Source organism: Dermacentor andersoni, chromosome 4 (assembly GCF_023375885.2).
Source record: "Dermacentor andersoni chromosome 4, qqDerAnde1_hic_scaffold, whole genome shotgun sequence".
Lineage (NCBI taxonomy): Eukaryota > Metazoa > Arthropoda > Arachnida > Ixodida > Ixodidae > Dermacentor > Dermacentor andersoni.
The window spans coordinates 94,580,875-94,592,874 of record NC_092817.1 but is presented as its reverse complement, the minus strand read 5'-3'; the positions used below and the strand labels follow the sequence as shown (position 1 = coordinate 94,592,874).

The following is a 12,000-nucleotide window of genomic DNA, read 5'->3' as shown; positions in this document are numbered from 1 at the left end:
TCTGAACAAATATTTTGCGACCTGATAAAAATTCAGAAATCCATCGCGAGGACCTGCCAGACAGGCCAAGTTCCAACGTGCTTAGCAGAACATGAACGTGACTAACAGTGCCAAATGCCCTCTTGATGTCTAGGAATACTGCCACCGTCATGTTTCCACGTGCACGCTCGTGTTCGACACATATTGCATCCATTGTGCATCTATGTTTTCTAAAACCTACTAAGTAGTTGGACAACACATCCGTTTCCTTACACCACTATTGAAGTCGCGCGTCAATCATTTTCTCCATTACTTTGCATAAACAACTTGCCAAACTAACTGGGCGAAAGGATTCAAGGCACAAGGGTGTCTTACACGGTTTTAATATTGGTATGATTCGAGCGACACTCCAAGAGTCAGGTACAGTTTCTTCTATCCATAAGTTATTATAGATGTCTAAGAGAGCATTTGTACCTGTCGGTCCGAGGTTTCTTAGCATATTGTAAGTAATGCCGGCCGGCCCAGCAGCGGACCTTTGGCGACATGATGCAATTGCACATTGAAGTTCGCTTAATGTGAAAGTATGATCTAATTGAGGATGTTGGGCCCAGTAGCAAGCAGTAATTTTTTGCTTAGCTAACACTACTGAAATAGCAAATTCTGCACATTGCGATGAAAAAGCAGGTCTGGAAATAAGCTCATAAAATTCATCTGCAACTATTATCTCACACGTGTCCCGAGCTACAGCGAGAGCACGAAATGGGAAGCTGTGTGTTACAGGTCCGCTTAAAGAACGAATTACTAAAAAAATTCGTGGGACAGACGTGTGAGGAGGCAGCGTGCCGCAGAAATCGCGCCAGCGCTGTTTGCCTAAATTTTCCATGCGTCTGCGCATTATATTGTGTATTTTCTGAGCGTTTCTGCATGCTTCTAAACTTCCGCTCCGTCGGTACGGTCTTTCGGATCGGCGTCTGATAGCTCTTAGACGTTCATACTCTCCGTCAACTGCAGCATAATCTTTTGGAATTGGGACCTTCTTTGGGGATATATGTTTATATTTTCCTGCAAAAATTCTGTAAATCTTTCCACTGTTGCATGTTGATTAATTTGATCCGTTAGGCGGTACCGAAAAGCTTGCCAGTTGGTTAGTCTGCTGTAACGCCTCATATCATAGTGCATGCTAGGGTGGTTAATAAGGATGGGAAAATGATCACTTCCGCGCGTTTCCATATCTGTTGTCCATCCCACACCATTCACTAGATCATGTGAACACAGGGTAACATCTATGCAGCTAGAGTAATTATATCCACGAAGGAATGTTGGCGACCCATTGTTTAAAACAGTCAAGTTGCATTTATCAATGACACACTCAATAACGTTACCACGTGCATCACAATGATCACTGCCCCAGATGACGTTGTGTGCATTGAAGTCGCCACGTATAAATACATTAGAATGAGCTATTTTGAATATATTCACTGGCGCTTCTACTGAAAGCTGGTTTGAAGGTTGTAGGTATAGATTAACCACTGTTATACAAAGCTTGCCAAAGGACACTTTACATGCGATGAATTCCTGGAAGTCTGAATCACTGGACTGTATTTGATAAGATGGTAGGTCCTTTCTGACGCACAGAAGCACTCTGCTAACAGCACCTTGGCGAGAAGTCTTGTATATCACATAATTCGACAGGCGAAAGTCGTCATTAATTCCCGCCTCTTGAATGGAAAGTATTGGAAACCTGTATTGCATAAGCAGTTTACGAAAGTCAGCACTTCCTTCAAACTGTTGGCATTCCACTGAAATATGGAAACATTTTTGTGGCGGTTATTCATGTACTGCTTGCCGCAGTTTCGGCCCGGATTGTTGACACAATAGTGCTTCTAGAGGCAACAAGGCTTTCACTTCTGGTAGGTTGTTTGCTTCCGGCAGAGCAGATAGGATTGCCTTAAGAGCTGCGAAAAGCATTGGCAAAATCAGTTGTGTCACCGATGCGGTGGTATGTTTGTTATTAGCTGGCGTTACTTCTGCTGTAGGTGTGTAAGGTCGCTGAGAAAAATGTGTCCGAATATTGTTCTTTATCGTGCTCGCGAGTATCGTCGTCTTGTACATACAGTTCACACGCGACTTCCACATTGCGCAAAACCTACCAGGTAGTTTTACGCTTCAAGGCGCAAACAGGCTTGCGTAGTACTGCTTTGCGTACGCAGGCCACTTGCGTCCCCCAATCTAACGCGTTCTATTACCTGGATCGCCGTTGTGTTTTGACCGGCGGTGGAAAACAAGCAGTGGAAAGGAAAAACGCATGATTGCGCGCTTCTGAAGGTGGACCGGCACCCAAATGGCTGCGGTGGTCACGACGGCATCTTTTAATACGTTTCGTTTTCCTGCTGTTCCATCAAATTTTCCAGCTCGGCTGGCGCTTAGCGGCCTCCCTTTAGCGGCCTTCCCGAAGCCATGCAGTGCTTCGTGATCTTTCGTGAACGCATTATTCTCAGGAGCGTCGCGTCGAGCATGGTTCTACTTTTCTTTTTTTTTTTTCTGCAACCTTATTGTGTATGCAGGTCGGCGTAGATCATTTGCTAAGAACGAATGCGACCTCTCTGTGCTTACCCAGGCTCCTTATTGCCGTCAGCTGTGTCTACAGAATATCGTCATGAATCACTGCAAGAAAAAAAAAGAAAAAAAATTAGAAAAAAAGAAAGAGCTGTAAAAGAAAGATCGCCTCATTGCACCAGCTTTGCCTGTTTTCGCATAGACGAACTACCGGTCTCTCCAAGTGGATTTCCCCTGATAGACGACGCTGATTGGAAACACTCACGGCACATCATTCGCTACTGTAAAAAAGAAAGAAAAAAAAAAAGAAAGAGGAAAAAAGAGAATGAAAGAAAGAAAGAAGAAGAAGCGAGAGAGAGAAAGAGAGGAAAGTCTTAGAATAAAGGTAAAAAAAAACGAAATTTGTTTATCTGAGAACCGGGTGGTATTTAGAAAATAATGCTATCGTCTATGATCTGCACGATGTCCCTTCACAAGATAGCTTTAGAAATCGGCGGCTGCAGGGCATATTCAAGTACCTCTATATATAGCGACATTGCACTTGCACAGAGCCAACACCCTGCCTCCTTTCTTTTATTTTTGTGCCCGAGGTTGTCAGCATTTGCAAACTTGTGGTCCGCTATTTCTAAAGCTTTATAAGATTTTTAAGCCACCTGTCTTACGCTCGGGAATGTAGAGGGATAATTGAGTGAGTGAAATATGCGAAGGTTGTGCGATCGTTACCCCACCTGCGGCAAGTTGTTTTTTTCATCCACTTTCATTTCCCTTAAATTTATCGTTTCTTCATTTTAATTATTAAGCGCAAGTAATTTCCCCTATGTTGTGCTTGGCGTCAGTGTTTGTTGGCTTCTTATGATATGAAATATTTACAGGAATTTGGGCACGCGGATGTCTCTAAATGCTTTTTCATATTCCCTTTGTGTGTCACTGCCTCCATATGTGTTTCCATCTGTCACTGTGCATGCTGCGCTTGCCATTTCGTGCGTCATCGGCGCGTTCTTTTTTTTTTTCCCTCTGCGACTTTAGAAGCCGCCGCGAGTCTCCGCTAATGGCTTCGTTCGCGTGCACTTTTGTTTTCCTACTGCGGTTAGGCCGAAATTGCACCTCCTAGCTTTTTATTATTATTATTATTATTACTTTCTTTTTTCCTCACGCCGTCTTACATCGCTTATGGAGATGACGGAATCGAGGAAAGACGGAGGAGATCGAGCAGACTTGCGTGATCCCGTCGGCCATAGCTTCGGTTAGAGGTTTCCGACGAGCAGAATGTAGGGACTCACTCATGTCAGGACGAGCTGCAGGAATCAGTGCACCTTCGATATTCACGCATGTTGTCTCTTCCACGCGCGGGTGGAGGAAGTCGCTAATGACGTTATAATAAGCGTCCTCACATACACGAACGGACAACTTCGATCGTTTGCTGCGCAGCGATCAGCACCGTTGTGCGTATCTCGCGTATATACTTGCATATAGTTGGACGTGCTAGGCGATCGCTTGTGTTCCCGCGGCATCGTGTCATTGTCCATGAGTAGTCGCGCGCGTGGTCCGCAGCGTGACATTTCCTGCGTGTATAACAGTGAGGATATATGAGTCGTTAGTACGCCATCTCGCGGTCATTTCGGGCGAACTGCTGGAGCGACAGCCACAGGAGCTCGGTACATAACCGTGACGCATGGTCATCTTCGCTTTCCTGCATCGTGCCACACTAGTGTGGATAGCATCGAGGGGCTTCCGTTCGAGTTCCTCTTTCTTTTTTTTTCTCTTCGAAAGAGTTTGGTGTTACGAGCTCTATGTAGAATACGGCTTTATATGTCGCTAAAGCACTGGCTTTTCATGTCCGCGGATTAAAGCTATACCACGTGACATGTTCACCGACAAATGAGCGAAACGCGGTTCCCTGACCGTGTCCCAACGTTCTTACTCGCCAATTTAGGAATATTTTTTGTAGAGTTGGGACGGCATTCACAAAAATGTTCTTACGCTGAAACCGTGCCCAAGAGCGGATGCTAGCCAATCGTGATGCTGGACATACTAGCGAAAGTGACCGGCCAATGACAAAGCAGGACTTATGAACGAACAAGTTTTGTGAATTCGACCAGTGGTTCGGCTCGATGACATCGACATAATCGATCGGTGTGTTGCGACTTCCCGAAGGCACGCATGTTTTATAACGAAGGAAGACCCATAGTGGAAGGTTCCGGCGATATTTTTTTTCCAGCTGGGTTTCTTTAGCGTGCAACAAACGGTTTTAGCATCGCGTCTAAATCGTCGCGACTAGAAAGAAAACAAACCCGCCAACTCGCGTTAAGCAATAGGACGCCGTCGCCGCTGAACTGTGCCGCCGCCCGCGTTTGGTTAGAAAATTACGGTGATTCGATATTATGGCTTTGGCGGGCGGGTGAACTGCGGGACAAGACGAGCGAATCAGGATCGAACGAAAACGATCGTCTCTTATTATTCAATAAAACTTGGTGCTGGGCAAGTTGGTGATGCATTCTTTAAAACTGATGGTAGCGCTAAAAGGGACGAACACACGGTGAAATAACGGCACGACGACGAGGGAACGCTTTCTCTCGTCGTCGAGGAAGCGCTCCCTCGTCGTCGGGTCGTCTTTTCACCGTGTGTTCGTCCCTTTTAGGGCTACCATCAGTTTTAAGGTCTCTTATTAGGGTTTACCGCATGATAAAACGAGCCCCAGCAAATCAACGTCCCTGACGATAGGTTCGAAGCAAGTCGAACGTGTTGGTACACTGCTGCATACTTAGCCTGCGCGCTTTTCTTTCTGTCTCTCAGCTTTGTTTTCCCGCTGGGTGTAAAGATAGCGATTGACTGCGTGCCAAATTTAGCGCGCTAAGTGGTCTGCACGCTGCAAGCTGTACTTAATGAGTTTATCATAAGTCCGGCTTCCTTCCGAGCGTTTTATGGTTGCGGAGAAAAAGGAAACGCTCGGATGGTGTTGTATATATACGTTTCGGCGGGGCCGACTAGCTCTTTTTCACAGCGCTCAGATCTTGCGTGACACGTTGCACGCCCAAATGTATACTTGATTTCCTCAGCCGTGCCGCTACCGGATGCGTCGCGACCGTGAATTACAAGTGGAAAGAGAGAGCGGGAGGAAGAATGAGGAATTATTAACGGCGCACGATTGAAACTACTCGCGCGATGCGCATCTTCCATAAACATCGGTTAGTTCGCCGCCGTGTCTCACGCTTGTTTGACACGCTGGGCTGACTCGTTGCTCCTGCTTTCGAATTCCTGCATTTCTTTTCTGCACTTTCTCTCGCTGTTTCTCCCGTTTTCGATGCACTACTGCATCTCTGACTCATTCGCTGGTGACTCAGCGGGCAAACTGAGGCAGTGCACGACAGGAGTCTCTGCCACGACATTATCCGACACGCTCAGACAAACAAAAATAAAGATAAGTAAACGTAACTCGAGTATACAGAAACACGAAAGGATCGAAGGTCACGTTCCGTTACTTCTTTTTCTCAAGTTCCTTGGTTAATAGCCAGGCTCTCGGATTGACTTCGTGTTGCTATCGTTCCACGGTGAGCCAGTTAGGCAGTGTGCCGTGCACAAGTATCCCCCGATTTGTTTTTGTTGCAGCTTATTCGCGAAGTTCTCGCCTCTGTATCTTACTATCTCCATTAGGCACGGCGTCTTAGTACATATTTTTTCCCCCTGAGCTCCTTTCCCGTTCGGAAAGGAATTCGCACTGCCACGAGCAGGAAAACCACGAAGAAGCTCGCATATCCTTCCTCCGTTTAGCGAAGTCGTGGCGTCGCCGAAGCGCACGCTCAGTCGCGGACGCATATTTAATGGCCGGTTTCTAGGGAGGGAGCGAGACCGCTCCCGCTCGCTTATACCCGCGAGGAGTGCGGTAAATGGTCGGGTTGCTATACCCGAGTCGCCGGCCGACGAGCCGTGACGAATCGATGGATTCTTGTCGGTGCCCGCCACATTAGATATTCATGTTTACGCTTGGCCCCGCATTAGCGAAAACATCTCGGACTCGGGAGCCTGACCTCGCAGTTCATCGGCTCAGAAAGCCATTCGAGCGCTTCTTCGGTACCTGAAGGCAACAAACTTGAGTGGCCGACTGTAGACATGCCGCGCCTAGCTTAGTGCACGTGAAAGAGCGGTATAGACTCATGTCTTCTCTCTCTATCTTTCTTTCACTCCACTTCCCCACGTGTAGGGTAGCAAACTGGACTCAGTCTGGTTAACCTCCCTGTCTTTCCTTCCTCGCTTCTCTCTCTTTCTCGCTTGAACAGCGTGCACGTTAACCGACACTATATGTGCGTAAACCAGACATGCGAATATGTGAGGAATGATTTCCTGCCTTGTCGCTCGTTATCTCAGTGCGGTTTGTGTCGGTGCCTTCTTTCAGTGCGTTTTCGTTCTATTTCTTATGCGAGCGCATAAGAAACGCATACAACTGAAACGCATACAACTGAAACTTTAGTAGTGCACGTTTCTTTCCTTCGTATGTTTTTTTCTCGCTTGCTGTAGAGCAAGAATCATGGTGAATTTGACGAAGACCAGGCCTCGGGCGAAACACTATTTAAACTCCCAACCGTGTGGCACCTGCTGCCACCGACAAAGTATGCACACACTCTACAAAAGTCGTTAACCACTCCTTTTTTTATGTTAATATCATTAGTTTTTATTCGAATTCGTTCTGATCAATAAAGTTTCGAACGGCTTCTTCCTTTTCCTTTTTTCCCTTTTATTTTCTCAAGCAGCTTAATGAAATTAGTCGACAAAGATTGTAAGTTCGCGTATGCAGGCTTTCTACGTACACAGACAATGTTCAGATTAAAAAAAAAATATCGGCCATAGATTTTTTTTATGAGGATATCGAGAGGATGCTGCGGAGTCTTCGCTATTCTCGAAGCATACTCTCGTACACAGTGACAGTAACTTTATTGCCGCCAGAGGGTCTCTCGCTATCGGCGCGTAGCAACGTATGCAAGACACCGTCTTTCTGTTTACATCACCGCCTTCATGTTTTGCATACAAACGCTTTAACTAACGATGCCAAAGTTTTCCTTGTTTTTCGTCTTTTCTTGCATTTTAGCGCGAGTAGTCCGGTTGGACTAACGCCAGTTAGGTATGGCCAGCTAACCTTCAAATATATATTCAGTCGGATTTATTAGGTCGGGAAAACTTGTACTGAATAACGATGTTTTTTTTTTTTTTTTTTGCATTGCGTTAGCCCCATGTACACACCTAGTTTTTTTCATCTGCCATTACCAATATCATAGACAATTGGCAGTTGGTGTTTATGTCTGCGGCTGGGTTTTTCTTGTGTTCAGCCGTAGCTTCTACGCATGCAGCACTTACGTACTTTTTTCCCCTTAACTTGGAGTATTTTCTTATGCGTCTGGGGTTGGGAACAACGTATAGCGGCCCATGTACTTCGTGTTATACCTGCGCTTCGCCGTAGCAGCCACGCTAAATATGTACCTCTGGTGGTTCAGAAGAAAGGAAGTGGGCGCTATTTTCTGCTACCAATACGATGCTAAATGTCTTGCCGGTACAAACATAAGCCAAGCGGTGTCATTTACGATAAGACTTTGTTTTCCACCTCATTGAACGACTTTCCTCATAACCACAAAACGGTTACGATGTCTTTTACTGGCTATTCAGATACACTTATACGGAGTTCCATGTAAGACCGCTGATAGGATGTGCACCTAAGAAGCATGTGCCTATTGAATCGTGAGGAGAAGAGCACACGTGCGCCATTGAAGAGACAATATTTCATGCATTTCTGGGTGGCAATGACGCATATGGCATGAAGAGATACAGGTGCACGAAGGGATAGGTACTCATACTCACCCAGTTATATAGGTGAGATTGAGGCGTGAGCGAAGGCATTGATAGGTGAGTCGGATGTAGTGACTCGTCTCTTACAACGACTCGCCGGCTTTTCTAATGTGCGTGCAAGTGCTTCTGTGGAGAGCAAGCATGGGAGAACCCGTGCCTCTTTATCTATACGGTGTTAGCCGCCAAAGAGTGCGTGCATACGTTGCTGCTATTGTTGTCATCGCCTGGTAGAACTGAGGCGTCCCGTGCCTGGCGACAGGTTTGATGCCAAGCGTCCACGTCGTGTTTCACATAGAGTCCCTTCTATCGCGACGCTTGTCCTTGCGAGTTTGTCTGCATGGCATAAGGGAACATTTGCCTCCAGTGTCCCGTTTGAGATCTCCGTGAGCAGTCTTCATTACGGCATCCTCAACTGGTCGCGTCCGTCCTACGAGTCGGCCGGATGCGGCGTTGTACAGCTCAGAGGAATAGAACATGTACGTAAGCCATGCAAACGAGCGACTCACTTTTGGAGTAGTAAATGACAGCGGCAAGATAACGTGACTGTACTGCAAAATCCGATTTCGCGTCGAAGCTGCGGTCGAAGCCCAACCAATGTTCGCGACTCTTCCGGTCAAAATGCTGCGGAGGCACCTATATGGGACGAGCGTTCGTGGGGCGCCCGATAGCGCTCGCCTGGATTACGAGGGACCGTCGCCCACAGTGGGGAAGCGTCCACGCTTTGTTATGGCCGTGACCACACTGTAAACGGAAATCACTCCGAGGTGGGAGTATACTGCTTGTCCTCTAGCGACCCCCCGGTTCGGAGTTTATTATGCTCCGTATGATCGGAGTAGAATTTTTACTCCGTACGAGCGGAATTTTTGCGTGGAATTATGGGAGTTTTTTTTCTGTCTTTTCTTTATTTTTTGCTTTGCAATTGACGGAGTTTTTTCGAGGTGCAACGGGAGTATAAAAAGAGGCATCGCGTGAGTTTGCGCGAACATGTTTACAAGCAGAGGCTGCTGGTCAAATTTCGAATTATGCACACGAGACCGCGTCAAATTCGGCGAAACAAGTCAATGAAAGCACATATATCATGACATACATAAACATTTCAGAAACGCCCAATGCAGAAATTTGAAAGACATCCCACGTACACGCGATACTCAAGAAGCAACGGTGCCAGTATATATAGCCACGATACTGTGTGCCTCGAAACCGCCTAGGGAGCAGCTGTGCTGTTTTCAGAATTACGACTCACATGCTCGTTCATACGAGATCTGCCTCTCTGAAATTAACAGAATATCTTAATCAACACAAAACTGTTAATTCAAAATAATGAGAGAAAAAAAGTTAATGGCGTAATTTTTCAAAATTATCATGCCATTCTGTGAGTGCTGAAGCGACTTCGCACACTGCCGGCGTTCGCGGCCAAAAAGTAGTGCGTTAGTTATACAGTAAGCAATAAAAATGTAAGTGCATGTGCTGCATAGCAAAATTAAATTTTTGCGATATAGTGGTAGCGTAGCAAGAAATTATTACGTGTGAGCATGACCCGCAGCAGCCGACGTAACACCGAAAAATGCGCAGTCATACATTTTATACACCGCACTACTTTCTCTGCATCCAAGCAATCTGTCTCGGTTGCGAAAAGGAGGTATACATCGCTGATCTGTCGAGTGAATCCCTAAACTCGGAGCCAGCAGGCATGCGTCTAAATCAGTGTCTCGGATAGAGCGTAATGTTAATGCAATATCGGAAGCAACGACGTGACCAAAACCTATATGCGCGATAACAATTCGATTCACATCGCTCAATAAGAAGCTTTATTTTCAGTGCGCATACTTATGTCCTACCGTTTTTCTTCGGGCGAGTATATCCGTTCACAGATACATAAAAACAGTTGCTTGCACTCCCGTCTTTCTCACTGGCAACACAGCACCGCAACGAACTTGGGTTACGCCATTCATGCGCGACTAGCACGGATGTCGTCGCTCGAACAGTGGATGCTGTTGCCATTGCTACGCGGTCCTTTCAAACACTACACTGGACGTTGTCAGCATGTACTCAAAAGGACATAGAAGTCGCATTTCACGTACTGAAGAACACAAGACAGGGTGACGCAGCACGAAAACACAGCCAGAACGTGAGCCGACATCACGAGCCAGTGAGCAGCTTCTAGGTATACCTAAGCCTTTTTCCGCACTTGAAAACGTGGCTCTTGCAATCATCGTTGTCAGCAAAGTGATCACAGCTAATGTACTTGAAGCTGAGATACAGTGAGCTTCAGGCATGCCTATAACACTTTCTGGAAGGAAATACGGGAAACAAATTGACGAAACAATGTCACGGAACAACACTTCACACACGTAAACAAACCGTCAGCCATGAGCACTGCCCGCTCCGCCGAACGCGCCCGGTCGCTGGCGAGGCGCACAGCCTCATGGGAAGCGCCACGTGACCAACCTGTATCGGCGGAGGGGAGTTTTTTAAAACTCCCTGTCGGAGTTTCACGGGAGAACAAGATTTTTAAGCGGAGTAAAATCGCGTTATGTCGCCTTAATACTCCCGCAGCTAGCCAGCGGAGTGAAACGAGGGAATGGCGCTGTTTTGCTCCCATACATCGGAGTAAATATTTGAGGAGGGGAGGTTTTAGGGCACATCACCTCTTAAAAACTCCCAGGTGGGTTTATTTTCGTTTACAGTGCAGAAACGCTCTCATCTCGGCGACTTCTCCGACAATGGGGCTCGAAGTCCGTGAGAGCGCTCGCTGAGGGAGGAGGGCGAGAAACAGGCCGAACGCAAGGCGCGCTGCCTAGTCGACGGTAATGTTGATAACAGTGCAGTAAAATAAAATTGTGAGCAGTCTGTAGTAGGGTGCGAAGCAGTGACTAAGATAGCTGGTGCAACTCCGGAGAGCCTCCGCCTGTAATATTGCGGATATTTCTGTACCCCTTTCTCACTTCGTTCCTCGCGAAATGATGTTGTCGTGTACTTGTAGTGTAGTCTCTGGTGCGAAGATGGTATGTACCTCATTTAGGGATTGACCAAGAACCAGATAGCACAGATATTGATGAAGAAACTGCACCGCGCCAAAGTTTCTTGCTTCAAAGTATTCCGTCCTCTTCTACAGACTTTCCAATTCTCTTTTTCTTTTATGCGCTCTAGAAATTTTTCTAGGAGTTTTTATGAATATACAATTAGCCTTTTTTCCCCACAAATAGTGGCTTGGTTGCAACATATGTGCTAGGTTTCAGTGGGCGCCTAGCCACTTTCGCTATGCGACATACATAATGTGACATCATGATCAGGTGATGATCTGCGTTTCTAACTGACCACATGCACATCACCTTGAACCGCTCAAAGTGTCCCTCAATCTTGCTGACACATTAGAAAAAGCGCCGGGTGAAGCTCTGAAACCCCGTGCCTCACACGGCGACTATGTGTGCTTTATTACATGTCCACATTGTTGTCGCTGTATACGTGCTTCCATCTGGTTTCCCCCCACTGTGATAGAAAACCGACCTACCGCAGTAACTCAGTGACTAACGTGTCCTGGCGCTGAGCCCGAGGTGGCGGGATCCATTCCCGGCCGCGGCGGCCGCGTTTCGATAGGGTGAAATGCAAAGACGCTCGTGCATGTAGATTTAA

At 46.7% G+C, this 12,000-nt stretch overlaps 1 protein-coding gene across 2 annotated transcripts in view; it reads left to right on the top strand.

The window, feature by feature from the left end:
• Nucleotides 1-12,000, top strand: part of LOC126536501 (epidermal retinol dehydrogenase 2) — a 77,649-nt gene that overhangs the window by 33,826 nt on the left and 31,823 nt on the right. The gene's annotated exons all lie outside the window — the stretch shown is intronic.